The sequence below is a fragment of the Dermacentor silvarum genome, chromosome 9, assembly GCF_013339745.2.
Source record: "Dermacentor silvarum isolate Dsil-2018 chromosome 9, BIME_Dsil_1.4, whole genome shotgun sequence".
Lineage (NCBI taxonomy): Eukaryota > Metazoa > Arthropoda > Arachnida > Ixodida > Ixodidae > Dermacentor > Dermacentor silvarum.
The window spans coordinates 30,271,472-30,296,893 of record NC_051162.1 but is presented as its reverse complement, the minus strand read 5'-3'; the positions used below and the strand labels follow the sequence as shown (position 1 = coordinate 30,296,893).

Genomic DNA, 25,422 nt, shown 5'->3' with positions numbered 1-25,422 from the left:
CTTATTATTCTCTTACGATGTGCCAAGTCGTTTCCAGGCTTTTTTGCAGCACACACGTGCCTCATTCTGGGGAGCATTTTTGTGCCGATATGTTTTAGTGGTCACGTAGCCAGTTCGGGCCTCAAATACCAAGGCACGCCACTTTGTGTTACCATACAAATTTTCTATCCTGCTTTTTTTTGCTAGTTATCAAAATTCTCATGGCTTTTTCCCTCTGCAACCTTTACATCCAATTTACCATCTCTTAATGAGAGCAGCATGCCGGGCAAGTTTGTAATCCATTACTAAAGTATTACTGCGCAACAAAAGGACATGGACGGGGGAGAACACACACACCTTGTGCTTTGTGTGTGTGTTCTGCTCTCCCGTCCATGTCCTTTTGTTGCGCAGTAATACTTTAGTAATGGTTTACCATCTCTGCCTCTCTCACTTTCTTTTTTTTTCTTCTGCTTGCAAATTTACACTTTCAAATGCCCTGTACTTGGTTGCCAACTTTCTTGGCCTCTTTCTTGATTCGGGTCCGCGCCTACAGCGTACGAACATTTGTGAATTTAACCCTGCCATACATTTTCCTCGAGATTCCTTAATATTTTTAAAACCCATCTTGATCTGAGCTTCTCTGACCTAAAATAAAGGCCATCCCATTTCACCTAGCACTGCCTCACTTATGCTTTTCCTGGGGGTCCCCAAAGCAACTATAGGCTCACTACACTGTGGTTATTCTCCTACCCTGTTGCACCTTTTCTCAATTATGGATGTAAGAAAATCAGAACCTTATTGGCTACATCGCAGTCGCCTTTCTATGCATTCCACATCCTTGATTCATCCTTCGGTGAAATTCCACTACTTCGTGGTATTTGACGCCTTCTCATACAATACCTACTATGTTGTCCCTACGTATCACCTTAAACAGCTCCACAAAATGGCCGTGTATGCCCTCTTGCCACAAAATATCGCAGAGTAATGCCCTGTCGACGTTAAGCTCCATTATGAGCCCACTGAAAAGCTGTGCTATCTTGCGTACCCGCTGCGAAGTCTATGCGTGGCGCGTGTGTGGATACTCAGACAAGATTGTGGTGTATGTCTGACATGGGGTCGATTCCACCCCGTAATGAATAATAAGAGGATGACATTTCCATACCTATATGTTGATTGCTTCTTGGAAGGCGCCTTGGATTTCGTCATCACTGTCTCCAGCAGTCCAGAGGGTGATGTCATCGTTGAATAGGCAGTGATGGAGGTGTCGAATGGCCGACACTACAGTGCCTAGAATATACTTATTCTAGGCACTGTACCGACAGCTGTGCTGGGAGCATGAACAAGTATCAACGCATATCTAATAAAAAGATCGTATACGGTATGACAGCATCCTCTATTATCATGTAGGGATTAAATTTCCAATCGCTCGTTTTGTTTTTCCCACGGTAGAAAAAAATACTACTAGCTTGTGACCTCGGGTCTTTTGCCTGGCACATTGAAGTGTACATGGCCGCGAGGTTCCCCATGAAAGGATGATCAGTAACTTTACGTACAATGTTGTTCAGTGTGTAGTTTTGCTTACAATGTCATAGTTATGATGTTGGATGACTGTAAGTCCAAACTTACTAGATGACACTTCTTTTCAATATGCAATGGCGTGATTTTCATTTTTTTTATTTTACAGAACTTCACTTCAGGCTAAATTATACTACGCCAGGAACGTACAACTGCAGTGTTTTCGTCACGACTGATGAAGATATAACGCGTGAGTACGGCTTCCTTGGCATTGCATGTCGGAAACTAAAGAATTTCATTTTTCCAATTTAAAAATGTTTAATTTGTTAATTATATAAAAGCTCGCACATACGTTCTTTGCACAATTTCCAGCTCTTGCACATTACCAATGCCTCGATGCGTAACTCGTTTAATTCATTCCAAAGCTCTACGTGCACGTGAAGAACTGAACAGGTGTAAATTTATCCTCAGCATTCCGTGGTAGTGCACGCGTAGACACAGCAGCGATCAAGCACATTGGGTTGTAACTGTTATGCTTACAATTAACTCAGAAGAAGGCAAACCGAAGGGCTCGATTTTGTTGATCATAACCACACAAACCCAGCAGGCAATGAAGCCAAGGAAAGCATCGGGAAAATTAGGCGTAGTTGAAATTGAAATGTAGAAAATAATGAAGAAAAGGGAAATGAAAGTGGACGAAAAGATAGCTTGTCGCCGGTGGGATTACCTTTTCGTCCACTGTCGTTTCCCTTTTCTTCATTATTTTCTACATTCATATTTCAACTACGCCTAATTTCCTCTGTTTTCCTTGGCGTCATTGCCTGTTGGCTTTATGTGGTTACGCTAACTCAGAGTGGTTTACGAGCAATCCACAGTTGAGCACACCTACACCACGCCGATAGCTCATTGGTTATAAGGATATGCATCGAAGTATATAGCCGCGAATTATATTTCCGACCACGGTGGGCACGAACAGGGTATGGAGCAAATAAAAAAATTAAAATGCTCGTGTATCTAAATTTAGGTGCAATGTAATGAGCCCCAGGTGACCTAAACCATTCCGGAGCTACAACCAAGTCCTCGATAGCCCATTTGTTTATTCGGTAGGTTATACCCCAGTAGTTCCGGCAATAATAAACAATCCGCACCAACCAAACTTCAATCATGCCGAGATGTATTCTACAAGACAGACTTATGTTTGAGAACTGCATTGTCGAAAATGGAAACAAATGGATTGAAATATTTGAAAGAAGTTTTTCACGCCCCAAGAAAGCAGCTTGGCGTTCCTGTGATATATTGCCTTCGGCAGTTTTAACACAGCCTGCACACGACGGTACATCGTTGACCAAACTGCTGCGCTGTGAAACGAATCATCTGATTGTTTTGTAAGGCCAGTGAACTGAAGGATCTCCCACTAGCTCGAGCAACCGTTCTGCTTCACTATACCACATTCCTAGGCATGCTCCACAGGGAATGGCTTCGCCGAAAAGTGATTGCCCAGTTTGTCTCCGGTTGATGAGCTCAGGGTCTCTTTTGCCTCTAGCGCTGTTCGCAGAAATCGGACTGTTCCCTACATACATTTGACTTTCATTCCTTTTTGTTGATCCATGTGCGGCCTTTTCATGTTTGTCCATTGTTCATAATAAATCCATTTTCTGATACATAACTTGTAATCGTTCGCAAACGCATTTTTAAAAATTTCTTGTTGACTTCGATCTAGTCGTTATGAGCTCGCTATAACTGTAGCGCAGATCAAAGCTGGAAAAATATTGAGCATCCTGTAAAGAATGTAACTCCTTTCTTTATCGAGGGAACAAGTACCTGTCTTCTGTTTTATTGCGTTCACAGCAGAATAGTCAAGCAACAACCCTACTGATTCGTTGTCTTGCGCACCAAAACGACTAATGGCGACGAAGAACTGGACGTGGGGTGAATGCTGTGGCGTTTCAGTAGGTTTCGAGGTGTGTTGATAATATCGCGTTCGGCAAAAGTGATATATCATTGTCGGCGGCACACGATTGAAGTTGCATGTGTGTGCACAGCTAGTCCACTCAGAAGTCTGTCTCCTTGCCTGACCTCTTTTCTTGATACGTATTGTGGGAACGGAAGACTCGGAACAAATAAACATTTATTTGTCGGGGCAACTAAGCTGATGTTGCGGCCATGATGTCGAGCTTCTTTGCCTTCGTGGGACGCGAAGGACACTGTCCACTACATGGCTCCCCTCCTAGCGATGCAAACATTGCCGTCGAGTGGTTTATCTGCTTGAGATAATGTTGCCAGCGTCCATGTGAGCTGGCTTCAAACGGTCTATAGATATCGTCTCTTCACGGCCGTTAACAAGGAGAGTGAAGTATTTAGGATCGCGCTTGAGGGCTTTAATAGGACCGTCGTAAGGTGCGTGTAATGGAGTGCGAGTGGCATCGTGACGGATGAAGACATGGCTCGAATGAAGTAATGATGGGCTAATATACACAGTCCTGCTATCCTGACGAAACGGCGGTGATACGACAGTAGCCATACTAGTTCGCAGGCGGTCGGCGTAAGAGTGTAGTTCAGGTGATGTCGGTTGAGAGGCAAAGAACTTGCCGGGTACGCGAAGTGTCGGGCCGAAAACCAACTCTGCGGATGAACACGGTGTGTCTTCTTTCACCGCGGTGCGAAGACCTAGTAGAATCAGAGGCAGGAGCTCTGTCCATGGAATTGTTGAGTCATGCGCACGCAATGATGCCTTCAGTTGACGGTGGAAGCGTTCCACCATGCCGTAGGAACTGGAGTGGTAAGCCGTAGTTCGTATGTGTGTTACGCCTAGAAGGCGGGAGAGAGCCCGAAAGAGGGACGATTCGAATTGTCTCCCTCGGTCTGTCGTTATGGTGTGTGGGACGCCATAACGAGCAATCCAGGTGTGCACAAGAGCCTGTGCAACAGATTCTGCAGCGATGTTGCTTAGCGGCATTGCTTCCGGCCAGCGGGTAAATCTGTCGATACAAGTGAGTCTGTAACGCTGGTTCGCGGACGGTGGCAGCGGTCCCACAATGTCGGCAACCAAGTTGAACTTCCACAAAAATCGGCACCGATGATGGGGCCGCGGACGTCAGCGACGGTGAACAGCCATCGAAAGCGACGCTGCGGTCCGATGTGAAGAGTCACTGATTTCTGGCCGTACGTTCTACTATTAGAACCGTTGACCGCAGTGAGAAAGGACGTGTCGTGGCGATGTCGTCTTCGGTCGTCAAAGGTAGGCGGAAGCACACTAATTTCTGCGCCAGTGTCTACAAGGTAGCTAACTTTCGTTACGTGGTCGGTGACGTAGAAAAGACGGCTTGACGTAGGGCCGGTAGCACTTGCCGTCATCAGTAACTGGCCCGACCGTCTCCCGAAAAGTTACACGGTGGATGGCCCTGACGTGCATGAGTGCCGTATTGGGCGTGGTACCAACAAATAGCGGCAGTGGAATAGCGGGAGTTGCTTTGTTTGGGCGTGCGATGAAGTGACTGGTCTCTACCGGCAGAGAAACGCAAGGTAGCTAGCTCAGTAGTTAATTGATGCACTTGCTAGCCAAGCTGTGCGTTTAAGGCGCTGAGTTCATCAAAGTGCTGCTCTAACTGTAACGGACTCGAGACGGGCGCCTGTATACAGTTGATGGCAGATACGAAAGGATGGGAAGTATCCATGATCTGGTCTGCCGTTGTTGCTAAGTCTTCACTGGAGGTTGCTGCAGGTGAGGCACATAAAATCATCCGTACCTGACTCGGTAGACGCTGAAGGAAGAGCTCGCGGACGATTTTTGAGTCCGTTGAAGAAGAATTGGCTCCGAGTAGCAGGGTCATGCGACGAAGCAGCTCGGTCGGCTTTCGGTCGCCCAGTTCCTCCGATAGAAGCTGTTGAATGCGTCGCGACTCGGAGTCGGTCGTGCGTCGAAGTAACTCCTTGTTTGAGGAGGTCGTAGGGGTTGTCGGGTGGGGTAGTGAGCAAAACGTCGCGGATAAAGTGTGGTGGTCGGGCTGAGTGCACTCACGACCTAGTCATACTTAGCCGTCTGCGATGCGATGCGGTGACGGCGGAACTGCGCTTCGATGTGGAGAAACCAGAGCTCACTATCTGCGGGCCAGAACTCGGTAAGCTTGAGTGTGGCGATGGAAAGGTGCGGCATTGTCTTGGGAGTTCGATTCCATGGCGTCGAAGAGAAGCGGCGGACGAATAGTTGCGATGCGGGATCACGTCCGGGTCACCAACTTGTGGGAATGGAAGACTCGGAACAAATAAACATTTATTCGTCGGGGCAACTAAGCTGATGTTGCAGCGATGATGTCGAGCTTCTTCTTTGTCTTCGTTTTCGTCGGACGCGAAGCACAGTGTCTACTGCAGTATCTTTCAACTTTTCTTGCGGAGAACTAAGGTTGCTGTGCAATCCTTGTAGATATTTGCCAAGATATTCACGTATACCTGCTGTATTGCTTGAGTACCCAATGCCTCTATGACTGCTGGTATCTCTACTGTATAAAATTCTTTTTCATAATCTATGAAATCCATATGGAGAGGTTGATTGTACTCCACAGATTTCTCTATTACCTGACTGATGACATAGATATGATCCATCGTAGAATATCCCTTCCAGAAGCCAGTCTGTTCTCTTGGTTGGCTGGAGTCAAGTGTTGCCCTGATTCTATTATACAATACTGAAAGCAAGCTAACGGGTGTATAGTTCTTCAATTCTTTAACGTCTCCCTTCTTATGGATGAGTATAATTTTGGCGTTCATCCAGCTTTCTGGAACACTTAAGTCGTGAGGTATTGCGTATAAAGAGCCGCAAGCTTTTCAAGCATGATATCTCCTCAATCTTTTAGTAACTCGACTGTTATTCCTTCTTCTCCAACAACTTTTCCCCTGGTAATGTCTTTCAAGGTCATTCTAACTTCATCGTTAGGCATAGAAGGGGCCTCTGTGTCCTGTTGATCACTACTTCGAATGAAAGTAGCTTGGCTGCTCTGGGAACTGTACAGATCAGTATAGAATTCTTCAGGTGCTTTTACTATGTCATCAAAATTTTTGATTATATTACTATGCTTATCTTTCAGTGCATACATCTTGCCTTGTTCTATATCAAGCTTTCTTCTTACTGATTTAATGCTGTGTCCATATTTTAGGGCTTCTTCAATCTTTCCCACGTTATAATTTCCAATATCCCTTACTTTCTTCTTGTTGATCAGTTTTCACAGTTCAGCGAATTCTATCTGATCTTGTAAGTTGGACACTTTCATATTTTGCCGTTTTTATTAGGTCCTTTTTACTTGGGAGAGCTTACCTACTCCCACTTCAATTGCTGCTTCTGAGATCAACCTAGTTACGGTTTCATTCATTACCTCTATGTTGTCTTCATCTTCCTGTTCTAAAGCTGCATATTTGTTTGCTAGCACCAGTCTGAATTGGCCTGCTTTTACCTTTATTGCGTCGAGGTTGGCCAGTTTCATCTTGATTAACTTCATTCGTTCTCTTCAAATTGAGAGAAATTTTAGACCTCACTAACCTATGGTCACTGCACTTTACCCTACCTAAAACTTCTACATCCTGCACTATGCTGGGATCGGCAGAGAGCATGAGACCTATTTCATTCCTTGTTTCTCCATTAGGGTTTTTCCAGGTCAATTTCCTGTTGCTGATCTTCCTGAAGAAGGTATTCATTATTCGGAGCCCATTCCTTTCCACAAATTCTACCGACATCTCTCCTCTAGTGTTCCTAGAATTGATGCCGTAGTTACCAATTGCTTCCTCACCAGCCTGCTTTTCCCCCACTTTTGCATTCAAGTCGCCCATGACTGCAGTATACTTAGTTTGCACCTTTCTCATTGCTGATTCAACATCTTCATAAAACTGTTCTATTTCTTCATCATCGTGACTGGAGGGTGGGGCGTAGGCTTGTACTACCTTCATTCTATACCTCCTATTCAGCTTTATTACGACGACTGCTACCCTCTAATTAGTGCTGTAGAATTCAATAATGTTGCCCCCTTTGTGCTTATGGACTAGAGGTCCTACAACGAATTTTCTCTTATCTGGAAGACTTCTGTAGCAGAGGACGTGGCCAATATTGAGCACAGTGTAAGCCTCACCAGTTCTTCTAGCCTCACTAAGGCCAATAATATCCCAGGCAATACCTGATAATTCTTCAAATAGCCCTGCTAAGCTAGCCTCACTCGACAGGGTGGGCGTGTTGAACGTTGCCAGGTTCAGTTTCCAGTGGCGGCCGGCCTGGACCCAGAGATTATTAGCACCCGTTGCCGTGTCATAGTCTGACCGCCGCGTTGGTCAGGTGCTCCGCTGCCGCTGGCGACTGAGGGCCATGGGTAATTGTAGGAGTCATGAGGGAGGTAGTGGCCGAATACTGTACCAGGGAGGCCAATTCCTGTTCTGGTGAGGGAGTGACTTTGTTGTAGCTTAGATGGCCTTCCTAATTTGGTTGCACCTGGACTAGTATAGCCCCACTTGCTCTCGGCGATCTTTTTTTGCCGGTGTCAGGCGCCCCTGTATGCCAGAAAATTTAGTGGACTGGAGTAGGATTCGAGCTTACGACCTTCAGATTAGAAGTCGGATGTTCTACCTCTGCTCCACGCCTCCACGCCGATAAGGTCTATCGAAACCTAAACAGTTTGAACGTTTCTCTTGCGAGCGCTACTGGAAGACCTTCCTAGTATCTGTAGCATAGAGCTTATTCGGGAAGTCTCTTACAGAAAGTCCCACTGAAACTGCTGTAAATACACAGGCATCATTCAAATAAAAGACGGCCGTTGAGATCTACCTTACGTTTACATGGCCTAAGAAATGCTATTTGTGTAAATACAAGAGAAGTTTTTTTTCTGCCTATGATATTTTTACCAATGCGTGTCCCTTGAAAAACAAGTGCAGTAAAACTGCATCCGGGTATTCCGAGAAATAGAAACAATTTCGTTCATTGTGGAAGGGCAGTGGCATATAAACTGCCATTGTCCTTTGGCAGAAAATTCACAGGAAAGAAGGGATGATGTTCCAATGACAGCATCAATGTCGTAATTGCGCAAAGAGCACAGTTAAATCTGAGGATTCATTTCGACAGTCGATAATCCGAACACCTGCGCCAGGGCGTTTGCGTTAGCAGGAGTTTTGTGTGCTGCGACACCATGTATCCGAACACAGGGGGTTCGGACCCTCCTGCGCATTGTGGCGCGGCTTAGCCGTACCCCTGGAAAAGCGGATCTTTGGGGTTGACCCTATGCCGGGTGACTGGACCTTTAGGGTTTCCCAGCCGAGGCAACACCCAAAGGGCAGTGTTGCTTTCACCAAGGTCTTGGCTTCATGTAGATGGCATCTCCGGGCTGACCCATCCAGTGGAAATTGGTAGCTGCTTTTTCCTGCACTGCTCTATCTTCGTCTTTCTCTATATTTCAATGTCTCCTGTCCTCTCCTTAAGTTATATTACTGCAGATTTTTCGGGCAGCAACGATTGTGTGGCATAACCAGCTGGCGTTTGCAGCACCTGTCTTTTCCAGGTTTTGGAGCATCCCGTTGTTGGGCTGCACTGCATGTGCATGGCGCCGCTGCCGAAAATTTCCTCTAAACCTACGGAAAGTTATTTTCCCACACTACCTGATTGCCTGCAGAAACAAGGACGCACAGGGGAAGTCGTCAAGTTTTTTGCCGGACCAACTGATAATTTTTCAAGATTTCATGTAACTTTTCCTGGTTGCGAAATCACTGAGCGAAGCTTTTCGTACAGGTTGTAAAGTTTCCAAGTTGGCAAGCGGTGATCTGCTTCTGGAACTGCGTAATGAGAAACAACATGAAAAGCTATCCAATCTTTTGTCTTTCAGGGATGTGCAGTGAGTCTGAACCCACACCGTACTATAAACATCATTCGTGGTGTCATTTCCAATGCCGTTCTGATCGATCAAACTGAGAATGCACTTTTGGAGGGATGGTGGTACTAGCATGTCATCAATGTGAAAACAACTAAGATGAGGTGCATGGAAAAGAAATTAAAGCTAAGCATCCAATTCTAGCGTTCGGCTCAAGTGTTATTGAGATTATCTAGAAAAGTTGTCTAGATCCTATACATGCCTCATATCCCCAACCGCCTCCGATGTTCCAAATGCCAGAAGCTTGGCCAGTGTTTACAGAGCTGCCGAGGCCGTCTAACCTGTACCATTTGTGCACATGAGCATCCGTCCGAATCTTGCGAGAACGCTCCACACTGTGTGAATTGTGATGGGGAGCATGCCACGTCCTCTCGTTCCTTAACATCTTAGAAGACGAAGAAATAAATTGTTTCAATCAATGTATATGAAAATATATTAATCAAGGAGGCGCACAGGTGGGCGTCAGACCTGCCAAAGAACAGCTGTTCCGAAGTGGCGCATCGGGGGCAGCGCCACTTCTACCAAGAGGCAATGAACATAGCAACCAGACAGGCAGCGCCTAAAGAGCGGCGAGATCCTCACGAAACCCTGAAAAAATAAAAAAAATATGGCATCAGAGGCCTGATAAGGGCTTTGTAAGCTGATTTGCATTCCTTAAACACACAGCACAAACAAATTCTTCAATTGGGCACCCAGATATTGCAATAGAACAGTAGGGGTATACCCCATAACCTTGTTCACGTCAGAGAACTCCTTCGTAATAACAAACGAAGGCAGTTGTCTGTTCAGGAAACGCATATCAAATCAGCACACAGAAATTTTCGAGGCAATATGTCATTTTCCGTAGAGACTATAATAGTTGATATGGGTGTTCCTTGCCAACGATTAAAACTCCGAACTTCCCTTGAGGAAGTTGCTGTCCAAGCATTGCTATTTGATAAGCTAGTCACCAATAGTTTTATCTACACACCTGCTTATCAACATTGCACACAGAATTTCGTGATTTTATAATCGTACTTTTCAATATTTCAGTGCACATAGCATCTGTAGGGAGACCCTCACTGCGATACGAGCGATATCTAATACAAAATTTCGCATTTTTCCTTTTACATGTCTGCTTAATAAGAAAAAACCTGCATTCTATCGCGTTGCGCACATCACATAATATTTCAGACTTAACATAGTGTCAAGTACACACATGCCGTACCTACAGTAGAGCGTCAATAATAATTCCTACGGAAGTGACCACTTCCCGATATTTATGAATCAAACAAAATAGAATGATTCCCCACACGTTCCCCAATGGAAGTTTGACTCAGCTATCTAGGAACGTTTCCTAGAACTGACAGATTTAAGACGGGATGACATTGCTTCTTTTATTTACCTGGTATAATAATTAAAGCTGCTACAAAATGCATCCATCAAAGTAACTGACTGACGAATAAACGTCGCATCCCGTGGTGGAAGTAAAAATTCTAAAAAAGTTGTCGCAGTTTCACCTGAAAGGCGAAGCATCAATTGCGATAGCAAACTTGTAGAGAGCTATACGGAGTAATGATATTAGCTTTATCAGCTGTATAAACTTGGACATGCAGCAGCATCGGCAACACGCAGAACTGTTGTCGACGCCATCGTCGTTTTGCCCGCGTTCGCTCCAAATGCGTGCGGCGTTGGTGACTGTTGCCGGAGCCTCTGATATAAATAGGCACTTCGTGCCGCAGCTAAACGCCGCCTCCCTTCCCTCTCCCTCCCCCACGGCCTCTCGCGCGTCGGAAGAAGGCGCGTTTGCTCTACATATATGGTGATTGTAAAGGAGAAAAGAGACGCCTACTTCTGCAGCCCTTAAGCGAGCACGGTGCAGAACGCGCGTTTGTTCTCCGCCGTGCGTTCACTGCCCGTGAAAGACGCGCCCCTCGCGCCCTTTCACTCGCACATACAGCGTTCGGCGCGGGGGCGACGATTTCTTCTCCAAATGACGTCATACGGAACCTCACGGCGACGGCGACGGCGAAGCCGACGGCAGAAATCTGCTTTTGAGTGTTCATATAATTGCTATCGCAATAAAAGCACGTAAATTCAAAACAAAACTTGGAGGTGAAATTGCGACTCTTTAAACCGCCAGAAATTTGAATATTTAAAGAAAATAAAAACAAAGACTGAAGGACACGTCCACATACTAAAATAGACAGTTGGGAGAAGTACATGTCCGATGTTAATTCTTACATGGTTGACACGTAAATGGGGAATAGCGTAAAAAATAAATCAGCAGAAGGTACACCTCTACCCTTAGTAAGTATCGAAGGTGAGAGCCTGGAAGATCAGGCAGATTCTCTGGTTGAACCCTTTGAATATATCTCAAGTGCATCCTATTACACACAAACATTCCTGAGGTTCAAAGAACATGCAGAGCGACAGCCCATTGATTAGAAAATGCACAAAACTAAGATTAGGAGGACCCATTAGGCCTAGCTAAACTTAAAAGGTTATCTCACTAGCTTCAACAACTCGGCGCCATGTGGTGATCGTATCATGTATGAAATGATTAGGTACCAACATCCTGAAAACATTTGTCTCCTTTTATAGGCTGATGATGACGATGATGATCATTTTCAACGTGGTTCCTGTCGTACTGCTTTCGTCACACTGACGTACGCTTGCGAAGCACAAAAATTACACCGTTTACACGAACACATTGTTCCATCTGCTATCGACTTATAGAACCCCATGCGTTGGTGGATAGCCGACTACCTTCAGCATGTTTCGCATAACGTCTATTCTCACAGTACGTGGGATCTGCAAAATTTTATATTTAAGGCAAACATTTATCAGTGTTGTTTCTTTATTGATTCTGTCATTCCGTAGAAAATAGTGCCGGTCAACGGCACGTCTTTATAGCCAGACCAAATACGTGTTTATACGGATTTGGCCGGCTTGTGACTGATCGATCTTCATCCGTTCGGCGAGGAATGTGCGTATACGGATAAGCACTGGAAACACTTCAGATTAGTAGACAAACAACCGTCGCCTAAATTTACAATTTTCACGGACCTAATACTTTTTATTGCAGAGACGTGGTGGTGTGATATGTACGTACGACGAGGACTTCCAGAATGTACTTTTCCACCTGTGGAGTGCGAAAATGCCTTCCGTAATGCTTGCCCGAACGGAATATATACAACGAAATACAGTTGGAACTGCACTGCAGCCTAAGCGAATATTACAAGTGATCTCTGAATTTGCGAGATAAATTACTTTCATCATTGTTTCTTCATGTCCACTGGTCCTTTGTTTACTTCCCCGGAAATTGCTCCACTCCTGAATGGAACAACACACAAGTATACATCGTGCAAGGGAACGAAGTCTTTGATAACCCTTTAAACGCGACATTATTGGATTACAAGAACAGTGTTACCATGAGATAGAGTAGAAGCACTGATGTGAATATCGTACCACGTTGCACTAAACTCCAAGGGTGACTTGACGAGGTCGCGAAACTTCGGTTGAAAAGCGTTACAGAAGCAATTGTAACTGACAACAACAGTGGCTATGACAGCTTCAACTAAAATATGAATGTCGAAAGAGGCAACAATAATTTTCAATGTAAAAAAACATTATTGCAAACGAGAAACAAATTGTTTTACCTTACACGATAGGAATTCTTAATTTATTTTAGTGAAGTGTGGCGAGGAAAGAAATGAAAACTGTCTGCTACGCCATCTCTAACATCGCGGCTGTTTATCGTTATCGCAATAAATAATGGACGCAAGAAATGGAGATAAAGACATGCACTACGGAGACAAGCTCTGCCATCTCTCTGCCAGCCGACCTCTGTCGCCATGCCACTAACGCATCTGCATGCCCTTGCCAGGCCACACCATCTCCCAGTGCAGGCCCCTCAACTACATATTCGAATGCCAGCGACGCCACTTTTTGGTGCACTAAAGCAGCACGGTAATCCCTCGAGCACTCCAGACAACCAGGCCGATCTGCTACGTTCGCGGATTTCCGGATCATTATGCGAGTTCCTGTTACTGCCGCTTCGGAAAGACTACGAATGTATGATATGGGGGCGTGAAGGAGTCGTCCGGACATATATCCGGACTGCTCTTCAGGCCCACATAATCCCACTGAACACAAGACGTTTTGTAGCCCTCTTGGACCAGCCATAATTGTCTAGAACGTCTGCAACTATTCAAGATGCTACAAAATGTGTTTTTATGTACGTCTTGAGGACGGTCTGCGAAATACGCCTAGAAGGCGTCTTGTTTAGCTGTTTTTAGTTAACATCTTGCTAAGAAGGCTGGAAAACGTTTTGTAAAAAAACGTCTCGAGATATATGTACGGATCCTTATCCAGATATATGTATAAAATATGCATTTCGGTTCTTTCCTCAGCTTTATATGGTTCTTAGAGATCTAGCGCCCATACTGGCCACACAGTCTGCACTTAAAAAACACGTACATTTACTGCCTTTTACTTGGTCTGTCCTTTTACCATCCTGTAAGGTGTACATTTCCATTAGCTGCACATGTGTTGCTGCGCTGTATGTGCAGTCGTAGAGTCTATACGTATTTCATGACAAAAAAACATGAGGCAAACGAAAAAAATTGCGCTAGATTGAAGTCTGCATACGTAGAAGACATATGGCCTTCAACCACGTTATTTGAGAGAACAGCTAGAAAAAGTCAAAAATAAATCCAAGGGTTATACGCGCCAAAACTATGAAGCAGACCGTAGGTGGAGACCCCGAATTAATTTAGACCACCTGCGCTCTTTAACGTACACATCAATCTAAGTACACGAGCGTTGTTGCGTTTCGCTGCTAGCGTACCCGCAATCTCGAGCTCAGCAGCGAGATGCTATAGCCACTTAGCTACCGCTACGGATATCTGAAAACACGAGCCTACGCTGAGCAGCTGCGCAAATTTAGTGTCAGTGGTAGTTTCAGATTGATGGAAAGGTCAGTCCAATTATATATTATTTGCACATAAGAATGCGTGCAGTAACTCGGGTTCCTACCTGTGTGGTTTTCTGCAGGCAGTCACAATCTGGTTCAACCTCCACGCCATAGCGTTATTTGGCAGTCTTTCGCTCCTACCGAAATCTCCACATTGAGCTGCATCACAATTCCGCTGTCAGCCGTTCAATAAAGTAGTAAAAACACTAAAGTATCGCAAGTTGATAAATTCCTGATAATGCTTTTCCCCGTCGTGTGCTTCCTTGTTGTGAGTCTGAATCGTTCATTTCATCGGTCTCTCAAATTAAAGACCTATATACGCTCAAAAGCTACGCATAAAATTGGCACTATATAAATTGATGTGCATTTAGAGGGGGAGGGGGGAGCAGCATATCGTGCATTTCATCTAGGCATGTTCGTCTCGTTTTGCCCAATTAGTTGCAAACACAGCACGGTGATTTTAGAAGTGCACCACATATTATAGCAAGCGTGTCCAGAAATTTTAATACTACAACGTTTATTTGCGACGTATTTAAATGTTTTGAATGATCTTGCTTTGTATATTTACTTGGAATATTTTTGCACAATGTAAGCGCGAACTTAACTCGTAACTCTGCACCACGACCGATATTACAGTTGCCAGGACTGAGCACGGTTGGTCAGCACCTCAGTACAGCCATATACAGCCCATGCATGAAGGGGGGGGGGGGTTAATATGCGAGCGTCTACCTAGATTGGAGCACTTAAGATGGCGATCCCATTCTGGTGGCCCGAGCCCCCGTTTTCAGTACTTTTGGAGCAACCGTGGCGGCTCTTCTATTTAGGCGATAAAGTAGTCGTATATACCATAAGAAGCTTAATTCTTGTAGATTCCAACTATGTATAATATAGAGACATTGATTTATGTGATTTAGACATAAATGTTCAAGAACAAGCATGAGATACGTGGTTTTTGCGACCTGTGTCTTAGTTGTGACCATAATTAGGAGAAACTACCGAATGTACTGCATTACGGCTTGCACTGTAGCTTTAGGACCTAATTATCTGTTTCCTGGGCGCAGAAAAATAATTTAGAATTTTTACTTTCTGGATAATTTGCTTTTGACGATTGCCAAATATCGCAAACTTGTGTTGTAAACAGCCCGATAACTATAAGCTCAAGGAAGCTAAATTTTGGATAAATTAGAGTTCAAGGAATGTCCATTTAGGATGCAAAATGTCATTCATGTGCCTTCATAAGGTTTAAACCACAGCTTTGTAGCTTTAGTACCGTCCCGCAAAAATGGACAAACGTAAAACCAGAATTATAAATATTGCTTAATTTCGGCCGCATTATTAGGAAAACTAATAAAGGTACATGAATGAAATTTTGCGTACTAGATGCAAATTCATTGAAATCTAAAGTTTCCAAAATTTAGCATCCTTGAGCGTGTAGTTGCCGGGCTGTTTGCAAGAGAAATTTGCAATATTTGGCAATCTTGAAAAGCAAATTATGCAAAAAGTAAAAATCCAAAATTATTTAGCCTCGTCTAGGAAATAGATAATAATGTCCTAAAGCTACACAGCAAGCCGCCATGCAGTAAATGCTGTAGTTTCTTCTAAATATGGTCACAACTGACACACAGTTCGCAAAAACCATGTATCTCATGCTTGTTCTTGAACATTTATTTCTAGATCACACTCTTAAATTTCTTAATATATAGTTGGAATCTGCAAGAATTAGGATTTTTCATGGTATATAGCACTACTTTACATCCCAGGTAGAAGAGCCGCTGCGGTTGCTCCAGAAGTACTGAAAACGGGGGGCTCGTGGCGCCGGAGCGGGACCGCCAGCTTAAAGCGGGCAAACTTGCTATTCAAATAAGCTTGCAGTCCTTGTGAACTTATCACAACGTTTACAAGGGCTTTGCAAAGAAACATATATAATAATAAGCGGTATCTTTCAGAGCGGCGTATACTGATTCTATTTTGTTTGCGTTGCATGTATTATTCGGTGCAGTTTACAAAATTCGATATCGTTTAGTATTGCTATGTCGCAGCGTTGTAAACTTGATACTTTGCAATTTTCGAGACTTTTTCAAAATACAGCGACGGCATTTAATCAACATCTCCTTCCAGCACAGACTTCATTTTACATTTTATTTTAAACGCAAAAACCATAATCGAAATCGGTGTAGCGATTGCCGAGAATATCGATTTCGCTGCAAGCATTGTGCATTTCCGTGTGGGCGCGCTACTCGAGCTCGTTTCCGGAATTTCCTTTCTCCGTGTTAACGAAAGGCTAACGGCGGCGTGACTGGCTGACATGGAAGGAGGATGAGGTTTGCATTTTCTACCTTCCCCCATGCCCGACCGTCCTGTCTGCACAGCACCTCTTCCTCGTCACAACCACTCTTTCTCTCGCGACGCCTGCAATTATCACGTGACTGAATGCCTTGAGAGGGCGTTGCGTTGGTTGCGTGAGCTCTCCCTCGCTTTACCTGTTCTGTCTCCCGACCTGCGCTTCTAATCTTTCTCCCTTTCAAAACTGTCACGGCGGGAAACGGCACCGGTTGCTCGGGCAAGTCGGTTCGCGCCTTTGTTATCAATACTCGCAGAGCGCGCTCTCCGTCTTGTGTTTTCAATGCGTTAACCAACGACCCTTGTTGACCCACGAAGTACGCGGCGTCGCTTCTTTGACTCGGAGGGCGGATCCTACCTCATCGATGCCTGCGTTTCACCGACAAAAAAACTGAGTTCACGGAAGTGCCTTATTTCTGAGAATTGTTACCCAGAAATGCCCCTTGTATGAGTATGTCACGTTTGCGCGACGCGGTCGAAAGGTATACTGTGAGTTTGCAATGGTTTTAAATGAAACATTCATACATGTAATTTCACAGATAAAATAAGGCTTGCTTTTTCCACATTGTGCATAACTGTTTCATGACTCGTTTTCGGGTTTTTATTCATGATCCTGACAACGAGCGAGATATAGGGCTACACTGACAAATTTAATTCCTAATTAATTGCAGTCATCCATGGTCCATGGAATGCGTTTGGGACAGTTAGTGTCCCTGTACAAGGACATTAAGGATATTCGATGGGAGCGAAATGCAAAACCACCAGTGTGCTTAGATTTAGGTGCACGTTAAGGAACCCCAGGTGTCCAAATTATTCTGGAATCCCCTGCTTTGGCGTGCCTCATAATCACTTTGGCGTGCCTCGTAAAACCCCATAATTAATTTTTCAACGTTAAGGAGACTAAATTACTCGTGACAGGCGTTTCACAGCTGGTGCGGTACGCATGACGAAACTTTAGGGCTTCAACTAGTGTCACTCGTTTGGTGATTTAGAACTACGTCGCTTGCTCTTCCAGTGGCCCACCATTCGCGCTTTGTTGGTGATCACGATGCGATCAGTCAAACTTGCGTAGCCGAAATAATTTGTTTGGCACGTTTATTGTTATTCAATATCGGGGTCGCGCTGTAGCGCCGTGCAAAAATATTCCTGCCTTGAATCTTGATCCCCATCGTTCTCGCTCAAGCTCGCACGCTTGCAACGTGTTTCGTTTCAACTCGTGTTGTACTGGTTGCGTGTGACCCACCTGTTTTATAATTTCCATTTGCATTGTGTGACGGTGATGTAACTTTGTACTGCGCATTTGGTCGAGCTACAGTCGCTCACGCTTCGAATCTATTGATTGCTGGTTGGCAATACTAAACTATTGCGGTCTTTGTGGGTGCCTGCTCATGCATACAGAGTCGGGAACACGCCGCTTTGCGCATAATTTTCTGTTGCGGCATTCTTTTGACCCACAAATTGTAGATGGCCTAAGTTGATTCGCATCAACTTAGTGATTCGTTGTTGTCCGCATTCGCGGACAACAACGTCGGCCCCTGAAGGTATCTGATGAGGGCAAGCAATGTACTGTCTGCACGTTGGAGGTCAGCCATCTCGACCGTGTCCACTACACCAAGAAACAGGAAATCTTGCTCTACGTCACATGGCTTCCAAGGTATAGGTGCACGTGAGAGGCAGTCAGCGTCGCCGTGCTTCTGTCCGGATCGATATACCACTGTGACGTCGTACTCCTGAAGGCGGAGGCTCCAACAAGCGAAGCGGCCTGAAGTGTCCCTAAGACTCGCAAGCCAACACAGTGAGTGGTGGCTTCCGGGGAAAACGAGCACACTTACAGCAGTACATTACCTCTCTCGCGCCGCATACGTTCCCCGATATTATCGCATTACAAGAGACCGGAGATCCAGCTAAGCTGTCGGGGTACGCGGCGTACACCGCAGAGCAGAAGCCGCAACCCCTTCCTCCCGCGCTGCCTTCCCGCTGTCCTCCTTTCGCGTGGGAGATTGAGCCGCCAGCTCCCCGTCTCTCGTTGCGTTGTTCCTCCAAAAGAACGACACGCAGCCGGGCCTTTTCGAGTCGTAAGGGCAACTTATAAGAGCGCTAGCACGATGTCTACGTGAGGGAACGGCTAAACGCAGTTGTCGACACTGTTAGGGGAGAGGCGGTCGAGAGCCCAGAGAGAGTCCGCGGCACTGGCGGCGGAGGCCGGCAGAGCTGCGCGCATGCGCCGCAGTGGGAGAGCGGGCACGCACACGCACAGTCTAGGGTGCCTCGATGGCCTCCTCACCCACCATTCCCCTTCCACTGGGAAGGCGCGTTTGCTCTCCGCCGTGCGTTCGCTCCCCATAAAAGCGCGCGTCCTTCGTCCTCGCGCGAGTTCACTCGCACATACAGCAAATGGCCAATGAGAGTTTTTTTCTACATCCGGACGTGACCTTCGATTTGTGAGCCCTTAACAGCTTTCTGCTGTAAAAATTCCCAGCATTGATGAAGCAACCAAATAATACCACTGGAGCTAACCCTACCATGCCACTCTCTAGTGTTGACTATTATAAACAGGAGCAGCTGTAGCAGCAGCACAATTTTAATATGGAAGGATGGCAAGCAATATTGGTGAGAAGTAATGACAGCTTGACAGAGCATGTGAATATAAAAGTAAATCGACAGCATGAAACGCTTTGCAGCAGACAGGTACATTTTGTCTCTAAAAAAGTGCAGCAAAAACCGCTGTGAACGATAAAATATATGCTGCATCTAGATCTGAAAATGAACAAACTAAAATCATACATATAAATGAAGAAAACATATTTTGTAGAGGGTAACATAGCGTCACGACAGGGAAGGACGAGAAATCAACAAACCGCAGAGCAGAAATTCATTTGTAAGTCATCGGAAGCAACCCAATCATTTGTACCCTAATCGGGTCGTGAATGTGCGCTAAGGGCTAACAAAACAACATTTCGTGCGGTAGAGGAAACTGAAGACGTGATATTACCCATTTTTGTTTCTTCAGTTGAGTCGCAATGCACACTGCTTCAAAACAACGCAAATATCGTCGAACCAGAGAGCAGAGAAAACGTACGTACTTTGTTGCAAAAGTTACGAGCGCAGATACATTTTGCCAAGAGCACGTTCTCTTTAGAAAAGTATTGTACAGCGCAGTGGTGTACAGGGAAACTCTAAATGGTGCGGTGTCTGTGGTTTCAGAATAAGCACTACATTATAGGCCGCTGACGTACAACCAAGAGTCCAAAGGTTGCCGGGAAAGGGCCAGTATACGTTATTGAATGACCGCCACGAGACCAAAGAGCGTGTTGGGGGTTCGCATAGAAATAAGCGAATGAGTATCAGGAGTTCTAATATTTTGTCGTGAAGCTGCCGGTAAAACTTCCCGAATGACAGTTCAGAGTCACAATGGTGTTCAAAAGGTGTCTTTAGAGTTTCGTGAACGACAGTCAAGAGTCTGGAAAGTGTTGTAAATTTGCGAGTTGAGATGCTTGAATGAGCGTCACAAATCTTATTGTTGTCATAGAAATGATGTGTAAACTTTTAAATGGCTATCGATTGTATTGAGAAGACTCTCGCGGTATTCTTTGTGGCCGTCAAAAGTTTAAACAATCTCGGCAAGATGCACGACGGATTCATGAATGCCCACGAAGAGTCCTAATGGGGCTGAACGTTGCCCGTTGAAACCCGTGAATGAGTGCAAAGTGTTTCATTATTGCTACAAAATAAGCCGTCGAACTTCCTCAGCGGCCATCAAGATGCTTTTTGTATTTGGAATGTGCCACTTGAGATTCCCTGAAAGATCGACAAGAGTCCCAAGCAGAAATCAATCAACCTAGCAGAAATCAATTCCTGTATAGATCAGAATAACTTTTCAACATGGTTAGAAGAATGCAAGGTCGGCAGTCACCCCGCATGCCTTTAGCAAACCATGAAAGAAAAGATCCCGAGAAACTATTTGCGAAAAATTTCGGCCCTAATTTTGAGCAGGTACATATTTCTGCGGATTAATCAATTGAACTTCTAAAGCACAAGAATGTAATGACAAGGAAGCCACTTGAGCGCAAATGCAGATCATCTGAAGTGTATGCCAGCCCATTTCTCTTTAATGAACAGTAAGCAGCGCTTGACGCCTGTAATAAGTCGACGCCGGTATCTAATATAAGCCTGTGCCGGGACCATACCGGCAGCCGCCTCGAGACCACTGCCTTCAGAAGAAATCTAATAGAGAGCCTCTGTTCAAAATCAAATGAGCAGTCGCTGCTTTCTTGCAAAAATCCTATTACAGTTTTCTATGCTTTCTCAAAGCGCACTCACATTTTGCACATCCCTAATATTCTACCCTCACGTTCCGTTTTTTTAACAGCAGAGCTATTTAAGGTCGAGGTTAATCCCTACGGAGCGATGGTGTTCGTAGTTTCAAGCGGAGTGGAGAGAGTGTGAAATGAGGAGAGCAGGTGCAGTGAGAGAAAGAAAGTAAGTGACAGACATTCAGCGAGAGAAATAAAAAAAATTATAAAATAACTTCATCGGCGAGGATGGATTCAAACCGACCGAAGGCGAGCGCTAGGACGGTTTGAATCCATCCTCGCCGAATCACTAGGACACACACCCACGCTTGCAGAACATGCATTTATGGGAACCATATGGTTGCATTGTACCGACGATTGTAACACAACTTATGGGCGAGAGAAAGAGAAAATAAGAGCGAGCGAGACAAAGAGAGGTTAAAAGAAAGAGAGAGAGAGATAGAAAAGAAACGAAGATAGAAAGAGAGAGTGAGAAAAAAAAAGAAAAGCGGGATTTGTACCTGGGTACACACGGTGCAAAGGCGAGTGTTATACCCACTACGCTATGCCCCAACGCTTGCAGAGCTACGCTGTTTCATCATAATTTCACAACCGTGAAACTGGCTTAATTTTTTTTGGCCACCGACCCTATGCAAGCAAGCGCTTCTCACTGCGTGTGAGAGTACTTAGCGAGGAAATGAGTTTCCCACTCGTTTATTATCATGTAATGCATCGAGCGTTGCTGCTGCACCAGGACAGCGACACTTCGTAGATTGTGATACATCGCTTCTTCATGTCACTAGCCACGGTCCTGCGATGCACATCACAATGCACTTTCTAGAACTTCAGTCGAAATACTCGTGCCCGGAATTTTAAACAGATCCATCAAAGCTGCGTGCCGGCGTCACTTATTCAGCTGTTGGTCCATCGTTTGTGGAATCTGATATCCCGGAAACAAGCATTTCACTGCAGAGCCCCATGCAGTAACCTCAAGTGTGCAGTGCACTGACACAAAGCTACAAAAATAAAATTTATTTTCAGACTCTTTAAGCATCGCACCATCTCTGATGACACCATTTAAAAAAGTTCCTGCATAGAATTAGCTTTATTCAGTACTGTGCAAGCATATAAGTCTAAACAGCAAGCCGATATATGCTGGGTGCCTGAACGCCCAGGCACCCAGAGCAAAGTGCTTGCAGACGAACTCGCGGCAGCCATAGCAACAAAACCACTGAATTCTTCCATAGATGATCCTGTCATAGCTTTGAAACCTTTCTTTCGGGAAAAATCTCAGGAGCTACTTTCAACGTTCGTGTGATACCGAAACCTGTAATAACCTCCACTGAATAAAGCCACAGTTGGGCAAGTGAAAACACTCAGGAAATCACGACAAAGTGATCTTCTGTATCTCATAATAGGGCAGAGGTATGGCACACAGGATCGCGAGTCAGCCTCTAGAGTCCGTAAAGGAGTAGGTTTATCTAGGTCAGTTACTCACAGGGGATCCTGATCGTGAGAAAGAAATTTACACAAGAATAAAATTAGGTTGGAGTGCATACGGCAGGCATTACCATATGCTGAGTGGGAGCTTACCACTGTCGTTGAAAAGAAAAGTGTACAATCATTGGATTCTACCAGTGCTAACATGTGGCGCAGAAACTTGGCAGTTAACAGAGAAGCTCGATACCAAGTTAAGGATCGCTCGAAGAGCCATGGAACGAAAAATGTTGGGCCTAACGTTGAGAGACAGGAAGAGAGCAAACAGGGATAACTGATATTCTAGTTGACATTAGGAGGGGAAAAGTAGAGCTGGGCAGGCCTTGTAATGCCTAGGATGGATAACCGGTGGACCATTAGAGTTACGGAATGAATACCAAGAGAAGGGAAGCGAGCTCGAGGACTGCAGAAAACTATGTGCGGTGATGAAGTTCGGAAATTCGCAGGCGCAAGTTGGAATCAGCTAGCGCAAGACAAAGGTAATTGAAGATCGCAGGGAGAGGCCTTCGTCCTGCAGTGGGCATAAATATAGGCTGATGGTGATGATGATAATAATGGCACACATAATTGATTAGTAGTGGCGAAGCCCCATTTTCCAGTCGATGGGCTTAGACGCCTACTGTTCTCCACGTTCTGCTTGAGTCTAAAGAAGCAGAAGCTGGGAGAAAACGCTTTGCTTCATTCATCTTACCAGCAGCATAACTATTTTTGTCTTGCAATGTTTCCATTTTGCAATTTTTTACTCTAAGGAAACTCTGGGTTTCAAATGATGTTGCGTTACCTGTTATCAACCCATGAAATTTGTAGTATATGCTCGCACCAGAGGATGCTGCTGAAAAGTATCGTTTTATATAGCACATGCCTACAGACCTCTGCATGTAAGGGATCTGTTGCAGGTAGTAGTGCGTCTTTAAAAATTTTTACCACTGAAGTACTCAGTATAGTATATCGTCCCTTCGCAATGTATCTCTCACGCCCATAGTACACTTCATTAGTCATCGCAATTATATTAATAAATGTACGAAAAACGCACTTTACGGTGACTGTGTGTGGAGGCTTTACAGCTACATCACATCTACTCCTCGTAATTCATTGCTCGATTGCCAACTCATTTGCGCACGGGAGTGCGGATCGGTCGGGTGGCCGCTACACTGCGGGATCGCAGGCTCTGTGTCCTGCACGCGGACAAGGAGGGGGGATTCGTAGTGCTTACGCAAGGTGATTTCCGTGATAAGGCTTCTGCGGCGGTACTTGCTGTGTTTAATCCTATTCGACGCGTTTCGTTGAAGAAAGTAAGGTCGCGAGCTAAGCAGATGTGTAAGGGCCTTAATTTGGCTAATGTTGTTAAAAAAATCAATGGCACTGACGGAGACTGCTTAGAAATGTTTTTCACCGCCAAGACCCATAAGGATGACTGTCCTTTTCGTGTCATTGTTTCCGAATCAGGGACATGGCAGAAGTGCGTCGCGGAATTCCTGCAAACTAACCTGAGACTCCTCGAGGTGGTGGATCCTTTCCTAACCAAAGATTCTTCAGCCGTAATCGATTTTTTAAATGTATCTGACAGCGAGCGTTTAACTGCATTCTCGGTCGACATAAAAGATTTGTACTATTTTTTGCCACATGAAGGTTTGCTCTCTAGCGTAGAGGCGGCAATAGACGAGCACGGCGCTGTCCCTTTTTCCAACACTTGTGGTGTTAGTGTGGCAAGGTTTTTAGAGCTTTTATCTTATTATTTGAGGTCCACGTTCGTTGAATTTGACAATAACATTTACCTGCAAAAGCAGGGTGTTTGCATAGGCTCATGCATAGCCCCTGTTTTAAGTGATTTGTTTTTAGCTCGTTGTGACAAAGCCATTTCCGCGCAGCTGGGGGACTTGGGTGTTGTTAAGGTTTTTAGATATGTGGATGATTTTTTAGTTTTTGTAGATAGATCACGTGTTGTTCCGCCGGCCAGCTCTCTTGTAGACTGCTGTTTAGATTGTTCAAACCCTGCTGTTGATAGCATTCTTGCCGCGTTCAATTAGTATTTTAGGCCACTCACGTTCACCACTGAATTTCCTGCGCAGGGCAATATCAGGTTTTTAGATTTGCGTTTGCATTTTAAAGCTGCACACGTGTGTTGGGTGTATGAGCCCAGTGCAAACAAGCCGCCCTTAAGGTACGGTTCTGCTCACTCGAAACTCATAAAAAGAAGTATTGCACGTTCTTTCTTATCATGCGCTCTTTCGAAGTCTTGTACCCACATGTTGGATGAAGGACTTAGTAAGCAGGTGGCTCGCTTGGAAGCAGCGAACTATCCGAGACACATCATTATCTCGGTTGCTGAAAGCCTGCATCGTCGAAGGAAGGCAACTTCACGCCTGAGTGAAGAGCAGAGAGCGGATAACGAAAGCAGGAAGAAAGAACTAAGGAACAAACAAAAGGTGGCTGTAATTCCCTATTTTCATAGGGTTTCCCACAACCTAAAAAAGTAGGGCAACGGTCGGGTGTAAACGTTGTCTTTACAGCACCTAACAAACTTTTGAGTTTGAGTGGGCTGAGCTGTCCTACGAGGAAGCGGAAGCCTGTTTGCACTACTACACACAAGGAACCTTTTGTCACGTGCACTCGGAACGTAGTGTATAAGATTCCACTTTCGTGTGGGAAGTACTACGTGGGCCAGACGGGCAGATGTTTAAACGTGCGGCTGGCGGAGCATTATAATAAAGTAGAGAGCGCCGCAATAGATGGGCACCTGGCTGCCCACTGTAGAAAATGTGACGCGAAGGAACCATGCTACCCTCTCTTTAAACAAACTGTTGTTGTGTATCGCCACAGGAATAAGATAGCGAGGGAAATTGTCGAAGCAGCAGAGATAGCTAGAGGATGTGATGATTGCGTTAGCACGCCGTCTATTCTTTTATCCAAGAAAGAGCTTGCACTTTTGGCACAGTAGCCACTGACTTTTTCC

General features: G+C 45.0%; 1 protein-coding gene and 1 long non-coding RNA gene across 3 annotated transcripts in view; both read left to right on the top strand.

The window, feature by feature from the left end:
• The window catches only part of LOC125939952 (uncharacterized), a 195,881-nt gene that overhangs the window by 59,631 nt on the left and 110,828 nt on the right, over positions 1-25,422 (top strand). The gene's annotated exons all lie outside the window — the stretch shown is intronic.
• LOC125939953 (uncharacterized) lies at positions 1,659-12,654 on the top strand. Its single transcript, XR_007463195.1, has 2 exons — positions 1,659-1,744; positions 12,451-12,654. It is a non-coding gene; the product is annotated as an uncharacterized LOC125939953 (long non-coding RNA).